The following is a 10,188-nucleotide window of genomic DNA, read 5'->3' as shown; positions in this document are numbered from 1 at the left end:
GGCCTTACTTCCACTCCTATGTCGTATGGTCTTATGATCTAGGTAGAAAACTTAATCTACAATTGAGGAATATGGCAGTTGCAACTAGCAAGGCTGAGACACCAAAATGTATAGGTCTACTCAGATATTGGTGTAGACATGTACTTGACTTGACCATGTTACTAAGATGTTTATATGCCATTACTTGAAAGAAAGCTCAGTTTGAATGGGGCGATGAACAGCAGAAAGCATTTGCAGCCACTGAAGAGGCTATAGCAGTAGCGCTTCCCCGGCCCCTCGGATACCTGGCTTCCCCTTTGAATGATAAGTATCGATGATACAAGATGGAGCCCACATGGAGCTTAGGGCAGAGACTAAAGAGAAAAGCAATACCTTTGGACTTCTAATCCAGAAAACTGACTGAAGCAGCTACACGTTACACTCCATTTTAAAAGCAACTTCTGGCCTGTTACTGGGCTCCAGTCCAATCTGAAGGGCAGATTGGTGAGGACAAACTGTCCCTCAGCCCTGAGTTACCAATTCTGATGGGGGTGTTATCTGACATTGTGACCCACACGGCCGGTAAAGTCCAACAAAGCTCCATTGTAAAACGGAAATGATACATAGCTGATCGAGACAAGAAAGATAAAAAAGGGGTTACCAAACTCCTTGAATAAATAGCTGAATACCCACCAGGTGACTAAACTGCAAGCTCTGACCAGGCTGTGCATCTTCCGTTCGAACAACTGCCCAAAGATCCTGTCACTGTGCTTGGTTCACTGATGGATCAGCCACATGGAAGAATGGCCAGAGGCTGTGGTGAGTAGCTGTGTTTAATCACTCCACACTGACGATTATCCCCAGTGAAGGAGGTGGGGGATTGAGCCAGTATGCAGCATTAGCAGCTGTGGTCCTAGTGCTGGAGAAGGTGAGTCAGCGTCTGGATTTATACTGACTCATGGGCAGTGGCTGTGTGGATGCCAACCTGGCATGTGACGAGGTGGCCGAGAGGTTAAGGCGATGGACTGCTAATCCATTGTGTTCTGTACGCGTGGGTTCGAGTCCCACTCTCGTCGGTGCTATCAGTGATTTTCAGTGGGCGGCACGGTGGTACAGTGGTTAGCACTGCTGCCTCGCAGTGTCAGAGACCTGTGTTCAATTCCCGCCTCAGGCGACTGACTGTGTGGAGTTTGCACGTTCTCCCCGTGTCTGCGTGGGTTTCCTCCGGGTGCTCTGGTTTCCTCCCACAGTCCAAAGATGTGCAGGTCAGGTGAATTGGCCATGCTAAATTGCCCGTAGTGTTAGGTAAGGGGTAAATGTAGGGGTATGGGCGGGTTACGCTTCGGTGGGTCGGTGTGGACTTGTTGGGCTGAAAGGCCTGTTTCCACACTGTAAGTAATCTAATCTAATCTAATCTGGCAGTCACATGACTGGAAGATTGATGGAAAGCCCCTGTGGGGAACAGGAATTATGGAAACAAATATGGGCGAAGGCACAGCACATGGAAATTACTGTGTACCATGCTGATGGCCTTGGGAAGGATGGTTCAGAATCTGCAACAAGACTGTAGACGGAATAGTAAAAGCCAGAACAGTTGAAGATGCATCTGAAGAGTACCACACTGGAATATGGCCTCATGAAAAATCAGGACATTGAGGGTAACATGGCACTTGCATTGGGCAAGAGATCGAGATTTGCACTTCCCCTTCAAGCTGGTGAAAGAAGTTCCTGGTAAGTGTGAGATCTGTCAAAAGGTGAAACACACATCACTGCTGAGAAAGCTGATGGCATAAATCAAACGAGGAGATCAGCCTGTTCCAATCTGGCAGATTGACTATGTTAGCCCATTACCGTGACAACAACAATATCAATATCTGTTAACCATGATAGACACTTACTCTGGGCTCATGTTAACTTTCCCAACAATCAAAGACAATCAGAGTGACACTGTTAAAGGCCGAGAACAGTTGATATCCTGCTGTGGAGAACTATCAGAAAGACAATCAGATAATAGCTCACACTTTACAGGTCAGCGGGTGGAGCAATGGGCTGTGGACAACGGGCTACATTGGCTGTTCCACATTCCTTATTACCCTCAAGCGGCTGGCTTCGTAGAACGAATGAATGGGTTATTCCAACAACACATTCAGTTATTGACCCCTAATCATTCCCTAGAGGGGTGGCTGAAAGTGCTGCCACAGGCATTGTATAATCTGAATAATCAGCCTCTGAAAGGAGGGACACCCATGAGGAGAATGTATGGAGGAGGTGACCAGTTACATCCTCCCAATAAACTTACAACGTCTGATGACTTTTGTAGGGGCAAAAGTGTGAGTACACCCCCCCAGAACACCCGCCGGAACCTGGTGGGATACTTGCTCGAAGACAAGGTGATACCAGTTGGGTATTGATCACGGAGCAGGAAACACCAGAGTGTAGAGACAGAGGACATTTACTGAAGGGAGAGGGAATTGTCAAAGATTGTAAACTGATAAGATATGATTTCTTCCCATAATCATGTGAATTTATTACGGATGGATGCTGCTGTGGACAATTCATCAGTTGGCAGCTGCTGTACCTTATCTCAGGAGAAAGGCCACTCTGGTCATTAATCTGATGATACAGTTGAGAGGGTGGTGCTGGAAAAGCATAGCATCGAAGGAGCAGGAGAATTGACGCTTCGGGAAAAAGCCCTTCATCAAGAATGAGGTTGTGATCCAAGGTAGTGGGGAGATAAATGGGGGTGGGGGTGGGAGAAGGGAGCTGGGGGAGGGGGGGTGAAGGGAGCAGGGAATGCAGTAGGTGGATGGAGGTGGGGGTAAAGGTGATAGGTCGGAGAGGAGGGTGGATAAGATAGGTGAGAAGGAAGATGGCTGTGCAGAGTTGGAAGGTTTGGAACTGGGATGAGTTGAGGGGAGAGGAAATGAGGAAACTGCTGAAATCGACATTGATGTCGTGGGGTTGGAGGGTCCCGACGTAGAAGATGAGGCATTCTTCTTCCAGGCGTCAGGTGATTAGGTAGTGGTGTTGGAAAAGGCCCAGGACCTGCATGTCCTTGGCAGAGTGGGATGGGGAGTTGAAGTGTTCGGCCACGGGTGGTGGGGTTGGTTGGTGCGGGTGTCCTGGGAATGTTCTCTGAAGCGCTCTGCAAGTAGGTGTCCTGTCTCCCCAACGTAGAGGAGACCACATCGGGAGCAACGGATATAGTAACAGACATGTGTGGAAGTGCAGGTAAAACTCTGATGAATGTGGAAGGCTCCTTTGGGGCCTTGGACAGAGGTGAGGGGGGAGGTAGGGGCACAGGTTTTGCAAATTCTGCGGTGGCAAGGGAAGGTGCCAGAAGGGGATGGGGGGTGGGGGTGGGGGGGGGGGTTGGTGAGAGGCTTGGACCTGACAAGGGAGTCGTGAAGTGAATGGTCTTTATGGAGAGTGGATAGGGATGGGGAGGGAAATACAGAGGAACGTCAATTATCCGAATACCAATTACCCAAAAATCAGATTACCCGAAGGAGATCTCGAGGTCCCGATAGAAACTTTACATCAAAGACGTGTCTCCATCAGTGATTGTGTCTTTTGTTTGCAGTGATTTTTTTTAATAGATATTTTTATTAGAAATTTAACATTTTTACAAGTTTCCAAAAATAAACAAAACTCTCAAGTACAAACATTGATATACAATTAAATCTTAAATATATAATAACCAAAACTTAACAAAAGAAAAATACCGAGAAAGAAAAAAAACAAAACTCAACTAACTACTAATCTAACCTACAACTAATCAGAGTGTATATTTAAGTCTCTTACATTATTCAAATAAGAGAAAGAGAAAAAAAAACAAAAAAAAAACAACGGATAACATAGAAATTGGGTAGTGAGATACATGCTCGGAATGTGTTAACATCAAATGTAACAAAACCCATATTCATGCGGGATTTCTCTCCCAAGGGGCCCCGGACCAGCCAGGTTCGTAATCTCAATTAAATAAAAGCCCTTGTTAGGATAGCCGAAATATCTGTATTCATATAATTCAGGAAGGGCTGCCATATTTTATAAAATAATTCGGTCTTTCGGTGCACCATATTTGTAAGGAAGTCAAGGGGAATACATTCCATAAATAATCTGTGCCAATTTGAAAGTCCAGGGGGGCCCTCAGCCACCCAGTTTACCAAAATATTTTTCCTTGCACAGAAAGAGTCTCTTCCCGTGCATATCCAGGGAGGGAAAGTTCGAAAAGCCCAAAAGGAGAGATACAGGGTCCACTTTAATTTCCGTTCCTAAAATTTCTGTCAGGGTACTTGCTACTTTAGTCCAGTATCTACGGATCTTATGACAGGTCCCTAGACAATGTATAAGAGTGCCCACCTCTATTTTACATTTGGGACACATTGGAGATGCTCCTGCCTTACATTTTGCCAGTCGAACTGGTGCTATATGGGCCCTATGAAGTATCTTCAGCTGGATAGCCTGAGTTCTGTTACAGATGGTGATTCTTCTGGCGTTTTCCTAAATGTCATTCCACGTTTCTATAGAGATTTCTAGTCCCAATTCCTGACCCCATGTTTTAAGCAGATTGTCCATATCTCCCGATATTTCATCATGTAGTAAATGATAAATAGTACTGATGGAGGATACCCCCATTGGTTGTAGTACTCTACATTCTCTATCTGATTTATAAAGACTATCTAATAACGTAGTCTTCTTCTGTATATAATCTTGAATTTGGAAGTATCGATAGAGGTCTCCATTAGGTAATCCGAATTTCTGATGCAGCTGTTCAAAAGACATCAGGACCCCATCTTTAAATAGGTCCCCTAGACATGAGATACCCCTGGATCTCCAGAGTTTAAAAGTGGCGGTTGGAATCCCCATGCTCCCACTATCAGCGTATAGGGGGATGTTTTATGTGAGTTGCCCTCATTTTGCCGCATTATATTCCAAGCTTTAATTGTGTTTAGTTTTATAGGGTTTTTACAGTGATCCGTAATGATTTTCCTCTTGTCTGAAAATAAAAGGTTAATAAATGGGCATTTTACTTGAGAAGCCTCGATGTTCAGCCAGATTGATTGTGGATCAGACAAGACCCAATCAGCTATTAACTTAATAGGGAACTTAACTGATATTTCCTAAAATCTGGGAAGACCAATCCTCCCCTTGCCTGTGGAAGCTGTAGCTTCTTCAGCTTAATGAGGGTCCGTCTATGATTCCAGATAAAGGAACCCAACCAGCCATATAATTTAAGTTGTGCCAGCCTCGGCAGCATCACCGGAAGCATTCTCATAGGATACAGGAGACGGGGCAGGACATTCATTTTAATTAGTGCTATTCTACCCAGTCAGGAAATTGGAAGGTCTCCCCATCACTGGAGGTCCTGCCTTATCCTTTCTAGTAAATGCACAAAGTTAGCCTTGTATAATTGACTAAATACTGGGGAAATAAAAATACCTAAATATAAGAAACCCTCCAGGGACCAACGAAAGGGAAAATGGGGATCCATCCAATAAGTGGGGTATCATAGCAAGGCCACCCATTGGCATAGCCTCCGAGTTTGAGAAATTAATTTTATAGCCTGAGAATGCGCTAAATGTATTAATAACTCGGATTAAGCAAGGCACGGACATCAGAGGATTACTGAGGAATAGAAGAACATCATCTGGAAAAAGGGTAATTTTATGTTTACCTGTACCAATCCTCGGGGCTGTTATATTAGGATCAGCTCGTATAGCTTCTGCTAGTGGTTCAATTATTAGCGTAAATAACAATGGCGAGAGGGGACATCCCTGAAGGCAGCTCCTACCCACACTAAAGCTATCCAAACCTAATCCATTGGTAACCACAACTGCTTTGGGATCACTATACAATGATGAGACCCATTTGGTAAACACCTTTCCAACGCCAAACCTTTCCAATGTGTAAAACAAATATGACCATTCAACCCTATCAAATGCCTTTTCCGCATCTAATGAAACTACTACTCCTGGTATCTTTCCCTGATGACAGGCTTAAATCATATTCAAAACCCTTCTAATATTATTGGATGATCTACGGCCCTTAATAAACCCCGTCTGATCCGCCTTTATAATATGTGGCAGTATCCTTTCTAGTCTCAATGCTAACATTTTAGAAAGGATTTTAAAATCTACATTTAGCAAGGATATTGGTCTGTATGACGCACAATCTTCTGGATCCTTTCCTTTTTTAAGGATAAGAGAGATATTTGCCTCTTTCAGCAAAGGCGGGAGACAGCCTTGACTATATGCATAGTTATACATGTCCATAAGTGGACCAGCCAATATTTCTGTAAATTCTTTATAGAATTCAGCTTGAAAACCATCTGGGCCAGGTTCCTTACCGCTCTGAAGTTGCCTGATTGCGTCAAGTATTTCTTGGACTGTTAGAGGAGTGTTTAAGACCGATACCTGTTCCGGAGTTAGGCCTGGAAAGGTCAAATTTTTAAAAAATGATTGCATCCTCCTAGTCCTGTCTTCACGATCCTGCGATTTATATAAATCAAAATAAAATTTTCTAAAGATTGCATTAATCCTTTTATGATCATGAGTCAAAATACCTGTACTTTCCTTGATAGACATGATAGTTTGAGGGGCCTTTTTCTCCTTTGCAAGAATTGCTAAGTATCTACCCGGTTTGTTGCCAAATTCATATAACCTTTGTTTTGCAAATAATATTTCCCTCTTAGCCATTTGGGTAAGCGTAGTGTTTAGAGCTGCCCTAAAGGCCATAATCCTTTGCAATTTGATGATTGAAGGTCTGTCAGCGTATGCTGTTTCAGCTGCTTTTAAGCGGGCTTCAAGCAGACGCTGTCGTTCTCCCTTTAATTTTTTCTGGGTCGCTGAGTAGGTGATGATCAAACCTCGCGTGTAAGCTTTGATGGTCTCCCACATCATTGATGGGTTGCTAGCTGTACCTGAATTAATTTCTAAAAAAGTTTTAAATTCTTGAGAGAAGTACTTTACAAATTTACTATCTTTCATTAGGAAGGGGTCCATACGCCAATGCCGAGGGGATGTCCCATTGTTCCTCGCCTTAGTTTCCATATATACAGCAGCGTGGTCGGAAATTGCTATACTACCTATTTTACAGGATGATATAGAATTTAAAAAAATCGAGGGGGCAAAAAACATATCAATTCTAGTATGACATTTATGTGGATTGGAGTAGAAAGAAAAATCTCTGCCCTGTGGATGAAGACATCTCCATACATCTACTAATCCTAATTCTTTGTTCAGATCCATCAATTGTCTAGATCTGGGAGATACTCCTGCAGTACTCTTGGGAATCCTATCTATTTCCGGATCCATAATACAATTAAAGTCTCCCCCTATAATCATATGACGGGCACCAAGAGCCATCAATTTTGAGAAGGCTTCCGTTATAAATTTAAAGGGGTGTGCAAGGGGGCAGTACAAATTTAAAATCCCATATTCCTCTCCATTTATAAGGGTTTTAATCAAAATATATCGTCCAGATTCGTCTTTTATCTAATTTAGGATTTTGAAAGGGAAATTCTTCCAAATAAGAATAATAACTCCCCTACTTTCTTGAGCTAAAAGAAGAAAAAAAGGCCTGATCAAATCCACCCTGTCGTAATTTCAAGTGTTCTTTATCCGACAGGTGTGTCTCCTGTAGGAGAGCTATATCAACTCTTTCTTTCTTGAGATTTGATAATATTTTCTTCCTTTTGACTGGAGAATTACTCCCCTTGACATTCCAGGTGCACCACTTAACCGACTGATCAACCATAATCGTCCGGGCAAATCCGAGACCCCTCGGGAGGGGAAACCCTATCCAGAACATCCCGAGCATTGAGCATATAAAATTCACAAAAATAAAGGCTCTCTAATACACTCACAACAGTATAATAAAAAACTATTTCTAAATAATAAAAAAAATGTATTTAAATGGAGATTTTCCACCTTGTTCCCAGGGGATGTCACTATCTTTCCAAAGGTCCATCGTATCCTCTCCCAACCAATGCCCCACCCTTGGTCCAGGCGCTCCTCAATAGGATGAGGAGAATTCAGATATAATACAAAGCTAGAGTTAACAGTGAGCACCCTACCCACCCACCCCTCCCCCAACCAAACCAACACCTGGATATATTTGGTAAAGTTAATAAACATATATAACTATAAAATTACAACCTCAACAAATAATAATTAAATATAATAATAAAAAATAACAAGGAAAAACAACACCGCTCCTAGAGACAGAGGTAAACTAGAATAAGGTAACCACTTCCCCCCACCAACATTAACTAAACCCCTATATATACATGCATACATACATACATATGTATATACAAAAATATGCACACATATACACACATAGAATAATAAAATAAAACCCAAGGGGGGGAGAAAATCGTTAAATAGAGAACAAATAAATAAATCCCTCTCCCCACCCCCCAAGATAATATCAAACAGTAAGGTAAGAAAAAAGAAAAAGGGGGGGGATATAAACCGGAATGGGGGGGAAGGCAAACCAACATCCATTATCTCTTACAATTTATCTAAGAGAGTCCAAAAATTCCTTAGCCTTTTCCGGTGATCCGAAGTTATACACGGATCCTTCATGGTTAAAGCGTAGCGTCGCTGGGTAGCGTAAGGAGTACTGAATATTTAGGTCCTTTAAACACTTCTTCGCCTCATCGAATGTCTTCCTCTTTTGGACCAGAGCTGGGGAAAAGTCCTGAAATAACATGATCTTGGATCCTTTATAGATCATGGCTTGGGAATCTTTTCCAAGATTTCTAGAGGCTTCTAGGAGTATCTGCCTCTCCTTATAGCTCTGCAGCCGGAACAGGACCAGGCGTGTGCGCTGGTTCGAACCGGGCCCGCGTATTGCGACCCAGTAGGCCCATTCCACCCTTGCCTGGCCTGATCCAGCCTCCAGGTTTAAAAGCTGTGGCAGCCGCTGGTCGAGGAACACTGTAAAGTGGCCTTCTTCTTCCCATTCGGGAAGGCCCAGCAAGCGAATATTTTTTCGACGGCGGGGGCGGCTGCGGACGCCTCTGCTGCAGCTGGAGAGGGTGGGGGAGGGGTTCCTGCTTGCTGAGAGCTGCGGGCTCCCTTCCCTTTGGTCGTTTTTACTAACGATTAGATTGTTTAAATTTAATACTAAGCAACTAATTAAATTAAACAGCAATTTTAAATGATTTGGTGAGTGTGGTGGGGGTGGGTGGCCCACTTTGCCCAGGTCTTGGGAGGAGCACTATAGACTCAGACTTGCTGGGTCGCCGCCATCTTGGATCCCCCTTGTTTACAGTGATTAAGCAGGCACCATCTCCAAATGACAGATCTCCCGCCCTTTCTCTCTTCCCACACTTTCCCTGGAATTTTACAGAGGGGTGTACTCTAAACTGCCCTTCCCCAGATAATCTCTCCAACATAGTCTTCTACAGGGCAAATGTGGAAACTGTCAAGAAGTTGCAGCTACTTGGAGACTTACCCCACAAAGGCAGCTGCAGTCGTGTTGTTGGTGTTCAATCTGGCTGCCCCAGAGAGTGGGTGGGGGCGAATGGGGGTTGCACTGGGGGTGCCAGTGTTGGACGATGTTGGGGTCGGGGAGCGGTGTTGGATGGTGTTGGGGCGATTGGAGGTGTTGGGGTCAGTGGCTGTGTTGGGGGCAAGGGTCGGTGTTGGGATTGGGGAGCTGTGTTGGACGGGGTGGGTGGCGGTGATGAACAGGGTTGGAGGTGGGGGTTGGTGTTGGGATCGGGGGGTGGTGTTAGATGGGGTTGGGGGCGGGTGTCGGTGTTGGGATTGGGGAGCTGTGTTGGACTGGGCGGAGGGCAGTGATGGGGCTGTGCGACGTTATTGGGTGGGGCTGGGACGGGGGCAGTGTTGGGGTTGGGGGATGGTGTTGGGTAGGGCTGGGGGCGGTATTAGGTGGGGCTGGAGGCGGGGGCAGTGTTGGGGGAGGGGGTTGATGTTGGGATCGGGGAGCTGTGTTGGACTGGGCGGACGGCGGTGATGGGGTCGTGCGATGGCATTGGGTGGGGCTGGGGCGGGGGCAGTGTTGGGGTCAGGGGATGGTGTGGGGCAGTGTTCTACGGGGTGGGGGGGTGGGGGCACACCTGCTGCGTGCTGCTGCAGTCTCCTGAACAGGGAGTAGACTTTAAAAACTCCGAGCCTCAGAGGAAAAGTATTTAATTGATTAACCGAATAATCAATCATCCGAATGAAATAGTGC

At 44.8% G+C, this 10,188-nt stretch overlaps 1 non-coding gene across 1 annotated transcript; it reads left to right on the top strand.

Moving 5' to 3' along the window:
• Positions 1-973: 973 nt before the first annotated feature.
• On the top strand, positions 974-1,055 carry trnas-gcu (transfer RNA serine (anticodon GCU)). Its single transcript has one exon. It is a non-coding gene; the product is annotated as a tRNA-Ser (tRNA).
• Positions 1,056-10,188: the final 9,133 nt, after the last annotated feature.

This window comes from Chiloscyllium plagiosum, unplaced genomic scaffold (genome assembly GCF_037043375.1).
Source record: "Chiloscyllium plagiosum isolate Xiang-an unplaced genomic scaffold, Cpla_swu_hap1 HiC_scaffold_10, whole genome shotgun sequence".
NCBI lineage: Eukaryota > Metazoa > Chordata > Chondrichthyes > Orectolobiformes > Hemiscylliidae > Chiloscyllium > Chiloscyllium plagiosum.
This window is presented reverse-complemented; position numbering and strand designations above follow the sequence as displayed.